This window comes from Bos grunniens, chromosome 6 (genome assembly GCF_055505025.1).
Source record: "Bos grunniens cultivar Pamir isolate PY7600 chromosome 6, Bosgru_T2T1.0, whole genome shotgun sequence".
In the NCBI taxonomy this organism is placed as follows: Eukaryota; Metazoa; Chordata; class Mammalia; order Artiodactyla; family Bovidae; genus Bos; species Bos grunniens.
Genome location: NC_141170.1, coordinates 97,232,884 through 97,247,108, shown reverse-complemented (window position 1 = coordinate 97,247,108; position 14,225 = coordinate 97,232,884).

Here is a 14,225-nt window from a genome sequence, read left to right as displayed (position 1 = left end):
TATTTTGTTACTTCCACTGTATAATTGTAAGGGATTTGATTTAGGTCATACCTGAATGATCTAGTGGTTTTCCCTACTTCCTTCAATTAAAGTCTGAATTTGGCAATAAGAAGTTCATGATCTGAGCCACAGTCAGCTCCTGGTCTTGTTTTTGCTGACTATATATAGTTTCTCTATCGTCTGCTACAAAGACTATAATCAATCTGATTTCAGTGTTGACCATCTGGTGATGTCCATGTGTAGAGTCTTCTCTTGTGTTGTTGGAAAAGGGTGTTTGCTATGACCGGTGCATTCTCTTGCAAAACTCTACTAGCATTTGCCCTGCTTCATGTCGTACTCCAAGGCCCAATTTGCCTGTTACTTTAGGTATATTTTTGCTTCCTGCTTTTGCTTTCCAGTCCCCTATAATGAAAAGGACATCTTTTTTTGTGTGTTATTTCTACAAGATCTTGTAGATCTTCATAGAACCGTTCAACTTCAGCTTCTTCAGCATTACTGGTTGAGGTATAGGCTTGGATTACTGTGATATTGAATGGTTTACGTTGGAAACGAAAACAGATCATTTTGTCATTTGAGATTTCACCCAAGTACTGCATTTTGGACTTTTTTGTTGACTATAAGGGCTATTCCAGTTCTTCCAAGGGATTCTTGCCCACAGTAGTGGATATAATGCCATCTGAATTAAATTCACCCATTTCATTCCATTTTAGTTCACTGATTCCTAAAAATGTCGATGTTCACTCTTGCCATCTCCTGTTTGACCACTAACTATTTACCTCGATTCTTAGACCTCATTCCAGGTTCCTATGCAATATTGTTTTTTAGCTCAATATTGAGCTAATGTCAGCATTTTGCTTTTCAGGATTACTTTTTACTAAGTCTTTCATAAAATATATTTTAAATTACATGTTTTCCAGTAGACACATCAACCTATCTTTACCTTGACACTGAATTTAGTAACTGATGTGTATCTGGTAATCCAATAGCTTTTCTTCACCAGAAAACAGAGAAGTAGGTTGCTATATAAAAATTCAGAAATAGTTTTCACTATGGGGGAGCTAGTACTCAAGGCTAGAGTTTCTTCCCACCATACTGCACTATAAGGAACATTCACGTGTTTTTTAAGACAAAAATATACCACATAGAATAATTTATATTTTTTATTTCCATAAAATAAAACTTGAAAAAACTTCAAGGGAAATTATATGTGGAAGGTTTAAATTAATCAAAGTGATATTACTCAGGAATTAGGACTGATCTAAATTTAGGAATCTTTGAATAGATTACAACTTTAGTTTCAGTCTCCAAAATATTTTACTGTACTCAAATTTGATGACATCGTAGAAGTCAGCTACTGATGAATGAGCATGATATACAAAGAGAAAGGCCCTGACCTAGTGGATTGTTATTAATTAGTTTGATTTGGTTAAATACGTTCACCATCAACTAAATTAATGATAATAACAAATTGAGAGGAAGAAATGAACAGATGGGAAGCTACCATATGCTTGTGACACACACTTAATTGATAATAATTAAGCAATTATGGAATGGAAGAAAATGCTAATTCAGATGTCTATGCCATTTGAAATGCCTGTTTATAAAACTGTGTCGTTTATAATGGATACTGTTCCATTTGGCCCCTGAATTAGCCACAAGTATTGAGGGCAAAGGAAAGAAATCACTCCAGTGTTTTCTAATGCAACCTCAAGCGCTGACCACATTTATTAAGCATTTAGAAAATACACAGATTCTATGACAAATATGGAATTAATAAACATACATTTTATGTTTTACATAAAAATAAAATCTTATTCTTAGTCTCAAGACAGCATGAGGTGCTACCAGCTATTGAGATGTTTATTAATGATGATGGACGTTATATTAGTAGCACCTCTCAGACATAGCTTGACTACTTTCTGGAATTTAGACTTTTAGTTGCTCATTCACACAGGGAAGCCAGGCAAGGTCTGGGTTCAAAACATCATTCATGTTCTAACAACAATGGTGTTATGACTCCCAAATTTTTCTTTTTTATGTTTCTCTTTTACCTAATCTACTCTTTTCTATCTTGTCATTATAAATATATGCCTTTCTTTGCTTGTCTAACTCTCTTAAGAACTTTACTTCCCATTAGTGGACTATTTCCTCTTGATTTATTTATCCTACAGGTCAATTATTAGAAAGATAAACCAGTTTCCTATTGTGGCAACTAGTTTGCTTCTTTCAATGAAAAAAAGAAAAGGAAGAAGCCAGCTAGCAACACTGAATTGCAGTGATCTTTAAAATGTTATTTTTACTGTCATTTTGTTTTAATATCATAGTACCTGCCTTGCATAAACAAATCTGACATTGATCTTCCTTAAACATGTTTATGGTAAGGTAATAAATTAGATAGAATTTATAGAAATTCCTACTCAGATATATTATTGATTCCCCAAACTACCTGAAGCAAGCAAATTTCTGGTACTGGATAAAATTTGATTAAATACCCAGTGTCAAAGAATACCAACATTTATTTTCATTAAGGCAGGTAAATAAACATATACAATACCACAAAATGTGCCTTTTAGGCATAAAAAATGATTAGCCTCTCTCACTTGAATTTCATCACAGAATCTGAAATCTATGACAGGTAATATGCTACCTAATAAACAAGTTCAAGAAAATGTTTCCTGATTTCAGTGTTTAGGGCTGCTATAACAAAGTACTAAAGAAAGAGACTGCTGCTGCTAAGTCACTTCAGTCGTGTCCGACTCTGTGCGACCCCATAGACGGCAGCCCACTAGGCTTCCCCGTCCCTGGGATTCTCCAGGCAAGAACACTGGAGTGGGTTGCCATTTCCTTCTCCAATTCATGAAAGTGAAAAGTGAAAGTGAAGTCGCTCAGTCGTGTCCGACTCCTAGCGACCCCATGGACTGCCGCTTACCAGGCTCCTCCGTCCATGGGATTTTCCAGGCAAGAGTACTAGAGTGGGTTGCCATTGCCTTCTCCAGAGAAAGAGACTAGATAGCTTAAAGAACAGATTTTTGCTTTTTCTCACAGTTCTGGAGGATATAAATTCTGGATCAAGGTGCTAGCTGTGTTTGTTTCTTCCGAGGCTCCTTTCATTGACTTGTAAATGGAAATTTCTCCATATACTTTCGCATGGTTTTTGCTCTGTATTTTTTTCTAAGTTCAGATTCCTTCTTCTCATAGGGAAACCAATCATACTGGATTAGGGTCCACCCTAATTACCTCCTTCTAATTTAATTACCTCTTTAGAAACCCCATCCCCAAATAAAGCCACATTTTGAGGTACTAGAGGTTAGGACTTCAACATATCAGTTTGGGGGAACACAGTTAAACCAATAACATATCCTAAGAGATTAGAACATCTGGTAAATCATTTTTACTTTAAAATATTCTTATGGCAATTAACTACAGGTGCATGCATTTTCTCAAAAATAGTGATCGCAGTCATTTGAGTGGGCTTCCTTGGTGACTCAGACAGTAAAGAATCCACCTGCAATGCAGGAGACCCCAGTTCAATCCCTGGGTTGGGAAGATTCCCTAGAGGAGGGCATGGCAACCCATTCTAGTATTCTTGCCTGGAGAATACCCATGGACAGAGGAGCCTAGCAGGCACAGTCCATGGGGTCACAGTCAGACACGACTGAGCAGCTAAGCACACATAGCTGATTTACAATATTGTTTCCAAGGATATATTGTATAGCACAGGGAATAATAGCCATTATTTGGAATAACATTTAGTGGAGTATAATCTATAAAAATAACCCTTTGAGACACAAAAACAAAAAGTCCAATACTTGCTTGGCTTTTATACACTGATTTCTTTAACTCCCTTTCTCATAGTCTTTCCCCACGTTTGCATAAGATTTGGTAAAAAGCATATTTTCTAAGTAACATATTGAACACTAATGACATCCCAGGCTCCAAACCAAGTGTTTTATATTATTTAAAAACATAACCAGTAATAAATGAAGCATTTTATGTTGTTATTTTCCATTTCACACAAAAAGAATTTAAAACCTGGTATAAATAATTTGTCAAAGATTAACAAAAAGTAACAAGTGTAGAGCTTGATTTCAAACCCTGGGTATCTAACTCCACAGTCATTTTCTTAAGCTCTGCATTCTACTACTTCTACTGGGAATCAAAATCTCATCAAAATTTGAAGACGAATGCATTCAGTCTTAAGTATCATGTGAGTTGCAGGTTTTCATATACATCCTTTATCAGACTGAGAGTCTGTTTTTTTCCTACTCTACTGAGAGTTTTTTTTTTCCCCATAAATTATATTGAACTTTGTCAAATGCTTTTTTATCTACTAAAATAATCATACCTTTTTCTCTTTTTATTTTGGTTTTTGGTGCAGTGGAGTCTACTTGGTTTGGAACCTGGCATGTCATTAACGTTCAAAACATTACTTAGAAAATATACTTTCTACTGAATCTAGGCAAACTTGGGGAAAGACTGTGAGAAAGGGGGTTAAAGTATACTTTTTCACTGCAATAATTTTCAGAGATAAGAATGAGGAAGCTATAGTCAATATTTTTTGAGTTAACATGTAGAACTTGAAGATTATATATTACTAAAGCAGAGTGGCTTTACTGAGGGGCATTACTATTGTATCAGCAAGTAGGTGTATCTAAGCCATAATTAGACTTTCTTGTTTAAAGGACAAACTTTTGTGCCAAGTGAAAATATATACAGACATTTGTTACCCTGTTACTGATGATGTGGCTTAACAGACACAGAAACTAGTCTCCACTGGGGTCAAGCATAGGGATTTTTTGGAGGGGAATGGGGTGGATTAGGGTGGGAGAAGGAAGAATTTGAGAGCTAATTCTCTCTGAAAAATAGCTAATGTGCATATTTTTTGCCTTGTGCTACAATTAGGCTCACTCTAGTAAACATCAATACTAATTACTTGAGCTATTTACAGAAGAAGCCACATAAATCTTCAATGAGAGTTTCAGCCACAAGCATCTAAAGATGGATAGAAAATCATAGTTATAAATTTTTAGTCATAGCAAGACTTCTTACTCTGGTACTATTTAGGACAAAAGTATCTAGCTGAACTCCTCAGAAATATTTACATTTTAGTTAATATTAGGTGCTGGATGCTTAGCTTTCTTGACCTGGCTATGTCTGGCTTGACTTCTCTTGCTTTTCCTGCCATTGGCCCATGTTTGATTTTAAGAACACAGGAGGAAACACTTCAACCACATTCATAGGCCAAAGCACGGTATACAGGTATATGGAATAGGTTTATTCAAGGGCCTGTAGAAGCAAATAGGGTAGAAAAGTCTCAAGTATTTGGATCCTTGAAGTAACAGCTCTGAGAATGTAGCAATAGTTGTTGCAATGCGAGTGTTGTAATTCCATGGCACAATAAGAACCCCTTGGAAACACTAGTCAGTACAGTTTAGTCACTCAGTCATATCCAACTCTTTGCAATCCCATGGACTGAAGCACGCCAGGCTTCCCTGTCCATCAACAACTCCAAGAGATTACTTAAACTCATGCCCATCAAGTCGGTGATGCCATCCAACCATCTCATCCTCTCCCCTTCTTCTCCTAGCTTCAATCTTTCCCAGCATCAGGGTCTTTTCCAATGAGTCAGTTCTTCCCATTAGGTGACCAAAGTATTGGCGTTTCAGCTTCAGCATCAGTCCTTCCAATGAATATTCAGACTGATTTCCTTTAGAATGGACTGGTTGGATCTCCTTGCAGTCCAAGGGACTCTCAAGAGTCTTCTCCAACACCACAGTTCAAAAGCATCAATTCTTTGGCACTCAGTTTTCTTTATAGTCCAACTCTCACATCTATACATGACTACTGGAAAAACCATAGCTTTGACTAGACTGATCTTTGTGGCAAAGTAATGTCTCTACTTTTTAATATGCTGTCTAGGTTGGTCATAGCTTTTCTTCCAAAGAGTAACCATTTTAATTTCATGGTTGCAGTCACCATCTGCAGTGATTTTGGAGCCCAAGAAAATAAAGTCTGTCAATGTTTCCATTGTTCCCATCTATTTGCAATGAAATGATGGGACCGGAGGCCATGATCTTGGTTTTCTGAATGCTGAGTTTTAAACCAACTTTTTCAGTCTTCTCTTTCACTTTCATCAAAGAGGTTCTTTAATTCTTTTTCACTTTCTGCCATAAGAGTGGTGTCATCTGCATTTCTGAGGTTATTGGTATTTCTCCCGGCAATCTTGATTCCAGCTTGTGTTTCATTCAGCCTAGCAAATCTCATGATCTACTCTGTATTTAAGTTAAATAAGCAGGATGACAATATACAGCCTCGACATAATCCCTTTCCCAATTTGGAACCAGTCTGTTGTTCCATGTCCAGTTCTAACTGTTGTTAATTGACCTGCATACAGATTTCTCAGAAGACAAGGAAGGTGGTCTGGTATTCCCATCTCTTTAAGAATTTTCCACAGTTTGTTGTGATCCACACAGTCAATGGCTGTGGTGTAGTCCATAAAGCAGAAGTAGGTGTTGTTTGTGGAACTCTCTTGCTTTTTCAGTGATCCAGCAGATGTTGGCCATTTGATCTCTGGTTCCTCTGCCTTTTCTAAATCCAATTTGAACATTTGGAAGTTCATGTTTCACATACTATTGAAGCCTAGCTTGGAGAATTTTGAACATTACATTCTAGCGTGTGAGATGAGTGAAACTCTGCGGTAGTTTGAACATTCTTGGGCATTGCCTTTCTTTGGGAGTGGAATGAAAACTGACCTTTTCCAGTCCTGTGGCCGCTGCTGACTTTTCCAAGTGTGCTGACATGTTGAGTGCAGCACTTTCACAGCATCGTCTTTCAGGATTTGAAATAGCTCACCTGGAATTCCATCACCTCCACTAGCTTTGTTCATAGTGATTCTCCCTAAGGCCCACTTGACTTTGCATTCCAGGATGTCTGACTCTAGGTGAGTGGTCACACCATCATGGTTATCTGGGTCATGAAGATCTTTTGTATATAGTTCTTCTGTGTATTCTAGCCACCTCTTCTTAATATCTTCTGCTTCTGTTAGGTCCATACCATTTCTGTCCTTTATTGTGCCCATATTTGCACGAAATGTTCTCTTGGTATCTCTAGTTTTCTTAAAGAGATCTCTAGTCTTTCCCTTATATTGTTTTCCTCTATTTCCTTGCACTGATAACTGAGGAAGGCTTTCTTATCCTTCTGTGCTATTCTTTGGAACTCTGCATTCAGATGGGTATATCTTTTCTTTTCTCCTTTGCTTTTTCTTCTCTTCTTTTCTCAGATATTTGCAAGGCCTCCTCCGAGAACCATTTTGCTTCTTTTTCTTGGGGATGATCTAGACCACTGCCTCCTGTACAATGTCATGTACCTCCGTCCAGAGTTCTTCAGGCACTCTGTCTATAAGATCTAATCTCTTGAATCTGTTTGTCACTTCTACTGCATAATCATGAGATTTTATTTAGGTCAATCCTGAAAGGTCTGGAAAAGGTCATTTTTCATTCCAATCCCAAAGAAAGGCAATGCCAAAGAATGCTCAAACTACCACACAATTGCACTCATCTCACACGCTAGTAAAGTAATGCTCAAAATTCTCCAAGCCAGGCTTCAGCAATACGTGAACCGTGAACTTCCAGATGTTGAAGCTGGTTTTAGAAAAGGCAGAGGAACCAGAGATCAAATTGCCAACATCCGCTGGATCATCAAAAAAGCAAGAGAGTTCCAGAAAAATATCTATTTCTGCTTTATTGACTATGCCAAAGCCTTTGACTGTGTGTACCACAATAAACTGTGGAAAATTCTGAAAGAGATGGGAATAGCAGACCACCTGACCTGCCTCTTGAGAAACCTATATGCAGGTCAGGAAGCTAGAACTGGACATGGAACAACAGACTGGTTCCAAATAGGAAAAGGAGTACATCAAGGCTGCATATTGTCACCCTGCTTATTTAACTTCTATGCAGAGTACATCATGAGAAACGCTGGGCTGGAAGAAGCACAAGCTGGAATCAAGATTGCCAGGAGAAATGTCAGTAACCTCAGGTATGCAGATGACACCACCCTTATGGCAGAAAGTGAAGAGGAACTAAAAAGCCTCTTGATGAAAGTAAAAGAGGAGAGTAAAAAAGTTGGCTTAAAGCTCAACATTCAGAAGACTAAGATCATGGCGTCTGGTCCCATCACTTCATGGCAAATAGATGGAGAAACAGTGGAAACAGTGTCAGACTTTATTTTTGGGGGCTCCCAAATCACTGCAGATGGTGATTTCAGCCATGAAATTAAAAGACGTTTACTCCTTGGAAGGAAAGTTATGACCAACCTAGATAGCATATTCAAAAGCAGAGACATTACTTTGCCAACAAAGTTCCGTCTATGGTTTTTCCAGTAGTTGTTGGGGGCCAGAGTGAGGTACTCCGCCCGTGGCAAAGGTCATGAGGAAGGAGGCTCGACATACGCAAAGGCAGGATTGAGCCTCAGGAGTCCCCCTGGAAATCCTCGAGCATCTACTCCCATAACCAGAGCTTGCCTACTTTACTACTTTGTGCTCTCCCCTACACCTCTGACTTTACTGGGGGCTGTCCCCCACCACCTTTTTCGGAGAAGGAGTTAACTTAGAGCTCCAGTTAATAATAATTCCTGGGCGTGATAGGAGTGTTTCAACCTACAAACTCCTCTGAAGGTTCTCTAGCCTGCCTGACGGGCTTGTCCGGCCACATGTGATTGCTCACAGCCTCCCAACCGTGAGAGGCACGAGATGCTTTAAATCTTCTAAAAACAGGTTCCTTAGAAAAGTTAGAAAACTATTAGTATAAGTATAATGGGTTGATTAGAAATTGTATTGGTGAAGGGTTTTTCATTTGTTGAGCCAATGTTTGTTGCTAAGTCTCCCCATCCCCTGCCCTTACACACATTAATGAATATATAGAAGAAATAAGTATTAACCTTTGATATAAATCACATTAGACCTTAGGCTAAGTAAATTCTTTCCTTAACTAAAACCCACTATACCCTCACCCTATAGGAATGTAACTTTATTTGGGTGGCGTCTGTTTTAAGAATAATCACCCTTGGAGAAAAAAGTGTTCTGGTTGACTGAACACTGTCACAAGGAGAGGGTCATAAATTGTCAGCAGGCCCCCCTGGCCAGAAGATGATGTAACACCCCTAAGACCTCTGTATACATTTGTGTGAAGCACCTGACTTTAATAAAAGTCAGGACTGCTGTCCCCACGTGACTTTTGTATAACATCTCAGTGTATAAAAACAGACTCTGGAAAATAAAGAATTGGGATCAGTTCCTCGAAATACTGGTCTCCCCATGTCGCTCTCTCTCTCACTCTGGCTGAGTCAGCATCTGGAGCGCGGAACCCGCCATGCTTACTAATTATGCCTGGGCTTCTAAGATCCGACCAGGGAGGCCTCAGTGTCTCCTCTCCTTCGGGAGAACGGAAGGACACCTGCGGCCTACGTAAGTGGTGCTAGCTTCTTGTCTTGAAGTTTTATTGGTCTCCCACGTAAACCAAGCTACTCAGCCTCTTTTCTCCACTGAATTTTCCTACTGAGCTATCCTCATTCTATTACTCTTTATATCTTTGATAAATATTTAAATAGTCACCGAAGCCGTCTCCCCTTTGAATACCCTGGATCAGCCGGGGCTGGACCCTGGCAAGTAGTCATGTATGGATGTAAGAGTTGGACTGTGAAGAAAGCTGAGCGCAGAAGAATTGATGCTTTTAAACTGTGGCATTGGAGAAGACTCTTGAGAGTCCCTTGGACTGCAAGGAGATCCAACAAGTCCATCCTAAAGGAGATCAGTCCTGGGTGTTCATTGGAAGGACTGATGCTAAAGCTGAAACTCCTATACTCTGGCCACCTCATGTGAAGAGTTGACTCATTGGAAAAGACTCTGGTGCTGGGAAGGATTGGGTGCAGGAGGAGAAGGGGACAACAGAGGATGAGATGCCTAGATGGCATCACTGACTCAATGAACGAACGTGAGTCTGAGTTAACTCCGGGAGTTGGTGATGGAAAGGGAGGCCTGGCATGCTGCAATTCATTGGGTCGCAAAGAGTCGGACACGACTGAGCGACTGAACTGAACTGAACTGAACTGAAAGGTCCTGTGGTTTTCCCTACTTTCTTCAATTAAAGTCTGCATTTGGCAATAAAGAATTCATGATTGAGCCACAGTCAGCCCCTGGTTTTGTTTTTGCTGACTGTATAGAGCTTCTCCATCATCTGCTACAAAGAATATAATTGATCTAATTTCAGTATTGACCATCTGGTGATGTCCACGTGTAGAGTCTTCTCTTGTGTTGTTGGAAGAAGAAGTTTGCTATGACCAGTGTGTTCTCTTGGCAAAACTGTATTAGCCTTTGCCCTGTTTCATTTTGTACTCCAAGGCCAAATTTGCCTGTTACTCCAGGTATATCTTGACTTCCTACTTTTGCATTCCAACCCCCTATAATGAAAAGGACATCTTTTTTGTGTGTTATTTCTAGATCTTGTAGGTCTTCTTTGAACTGTTCAACTTAAGCTTCTTCAGCATTACTGGTTGAGGCATAGACTTGGATTACTGTGATATTAAATGGTTTGCCTTGGAAATGAACAGAGATCATTCTGTCGTTTTTTAGATTGCATCCAAGTAGTGCATTTCAGACTCTTTTGTTGACTATGATGGCTGCTCCATTTCTTCTAAGGGATTCTTGCCCACAGTAGTAGATATAATGGTCATCTGAGTTAAATTTACCTGTTCCAGTCCATTTTATTTCACTGATTCCTAAAATGTCGATGTTCACTCTTGCTATCTCCTGTTTGACCATTTCCAATTTGCCATGCTTCATGGACCTAACATTCCAGTTTCCTATGCAATATTGTTCTTTACAGCATCAGACTTTACTTCATCACCAGTCAGATCCACAACTGGGTGCTGTTTTTGCTTTGGCTCGGTCTCTTCGTTCTTTCTGGAGTCATTTCTCCATTCTTTTCCAGTAGCATATTGGGCACTTACTAACCTGGGGAATTCATGTTTCAGTTTGGAGATATTTAGTGGAAACACTAAGACTTAATTTAAATCACAAAACAAAGAATACCATTAAGCTCCCCTGCCCTTCCAAAACAAACATCACACAGGAAGGCACAGTGTTTTCCCAACATAAAGGGTAACATCACAGTAAATGTCAGTTTATATAGATGGTGAAAAGGGGGCATATTATAGAAGAGAGACTATAACAGAAACATTATTTTATTTTGATATGAAAGAGACACAAAATATTTTGTAGTCATCTCATAGTATTTATGAGAAAAAGAAATACCATCCTTTTGAGGTCACTTCTGATCTTCTTTTAATTAGCTTCCTTAAGATATTCACAGTGATTTTATTTATATTTTCCCTTTTTCTGTTTCAAACACCTTGCTACTAATTACCTTCTCACTCTAGCAAACCTTAAAGTAAAATCAGTAAAACACATGACTCATTGTGTTTTAACACTGGTAGTTTAAAAGCTATGGAAGATACTGAGATGCATGTAAATATAGGCCATTTGAGGACAGGCAAAATCACTACAGTATCTGATCTAGGTGGAGCTTTGGTAACTAGCAAGGCACACAGGAATACAGTAAGTAATACTGTTCCAGAAAGAATGCATTATCATAAAATTCTTAGAAAATAAATGTGTCATTAAAAATGGCCATGTTAATGACTTAAAAAATTAATTCTTGGATAACTATCACATCTTATTTTGTTTTACTAGTTCAAACAAAGCAAGGATTTTGAATGTTAATATATGAAGTGATAAGTGTAAGTCTTGCAAAGATGTTTAAAGTACATGGGTTTTAAAGTGTTTTACATATTTCTAATATATTCTTGCCATTCTCCACTAGCTCAGCTGGTTAAGAACCTGTCTGCCAATTCAGAAGATGCAAGAGATGCAGGTTCAACCCCTGTGTCAGGAAGATCCCCTGGAGGAGGAAATGGCAATGCAGTCCAGTATTCTTGCCTGGAGAATCCCATGGACAGAGGAGCCTGGTTGGCTACAGTCCACAGGGTTGCAAAAGAGTAGGACGTGACTTAGTGACTAAACAACAACAACCACAAAAATGAATATTAGTAACCATTGTATGGGACTTTTCTTTGTTATGTTTTGGTATTTCAGCTTAGCAGATACGAATACAGAGCAATGTTAGCACATTTACCAATGCAAGCAAAAGCAGATAATAACCTGGCAGCCCTTGAATCTCTAGCATATTATCAGTCATGTCTGACTCTGCAGATCCATGGACTGCAGCCCACTAGGTTCCTCTGTCCATGTGATTTCCCAGGGAAGAATACTGAAGCAGGTTGCCATTTCCTCCTCAAAGGAATTTTCCCTGACCCAGGGATCAAACCTGCATCTCCTACGTCTTCTCCATTGGCAGGCAGATTCTTTACCACTGAGCCACCTGGAAAGTTAATTCATAGTATACTCAAATTTGCTTCGTTAAAGCAAGAGTAAGAAGTTAAGACATTAAGAAGCACAACAGCAACAGCAAAGTATCAGTATATTTTTTGTTACGAGTAGAAAATGCTAGGTAAAATTTACTTAGAGAAGAAAGTGTTTATTAGTTTAAAACTGAAAAGTACAATGTGTACTAATCTTAATTATGGATTGATAGAGGTCTCAAATTATTTAAACATAAAATAAGTATGCCATCTCCAATCTTTCTAAACTGTGTCCCTAAAATGGGCTCTATTCTCAGGTCTGCATTATTTATAGAATATTGGTCACAGTTCCATCTGGTACACCTTCTCTTGCCTATATCATCTGATAAGGGAAAGCTTTCTTTCCCCAATAACTCAAGGAAAAGCTCTGAAATTGGATTACATTGACTTCATTGGCTGACTTGGCCCATGTCCTTCATCTGTCAAACTGTCACGACCAGCAGGAGATGGTGCTGAACAACACAACAGAGGCCATAAGTTCCACCGTTAATATTGGGGATAGACTAAGTTTCACTGGAGCATCTAGGATAATTTCACAACAGATTAAAGTACTAAACACTAAAATAATGAGTGGACTTGTGGCTGCTAAACAACAAACAGCCTATAACCACCTTGAACGAAATAGGCTCCTGACAAATGCACCTTCCGCCCCTACATTCCCTCAAGACTCATGCGGAGAGAATAAGAGCAGTCATTGTAAGAAGTGGCTAAACATAGGCTTCTGTGATTCACATCTTGTTTACTTGGATCCTGTTTTGAGAGCGAACCCATAGGCTAGCTCCTTGTGTAACAAGTGACACTTAAAACACCAAAGCCACCAAGGTACAAACTAGAAGGTGTCATCACCATTTTATATGTTATCAGCCACATCCACCTTGAAAAAGGACAACCACAGAGAGTAGCAGGCCCCACAGTCAGTTATGCAGGTGTAGTTGAGTGGGCTTTTAGTGTCATCATTATTAGCTGTACCCTATGAAATATAAAATAATCCTGATTTTGAATAAGTAAGCAGTTGGATGCTTACTTTTGTCATTCAATATAGGGTATACCAGGGTAATTTAGGGTAAGACATTTACACACACAAACGCATAGACACACTTTTTAATTTCAGCTAAAAATTTAGGTCATCTAACCCAGGCACATTTTAGAATATTTATTCTACTAGCAGAAAGGCACTGGTGCATGTACAAGGGATGCGCCTGAAATATGAAATTGTTTCTGTCTCTAAGGAACTCTCATTCTAACAATAATGATAAGATTATTGGCAAGCAGTAAGATCTTCATAAATTCCTAGTAACCTATCTGACAATAACTTATTTAATTTTCATGCCAGGCATGTATTCTAAGGACTACTATTATCTCCATTTTAAGAATGGGGAAGCAGTGTCATAAGGAAATTGAGCTAATAAGTGGCAGATTTAAATTTAGGGACTCCGATTCAAAAGACAGATTTCTTAATTATTCTGTGATACTCTACAGTCTACTAGGAAAAATATAGAAGCAGAGCATCACTCTAGGGGGAAGAAAAGCTTGCAAACACATGTTTCAGGAGAAGTAATGTGTCATAGCAAATGTATGATGGTAGGAAAATTCGGGTAATGAGTCCATATTACATGGGAAATTGAAACAATCATTTTCTCTTTGTGATGATTCTAGGATGGTTTGTTGATATCATTACTTCTTGTGTCTTCAGCTGCACTCTCATCACGCTTTATTACAGCACGTCACACAACTTACAGTAATGGATTTGT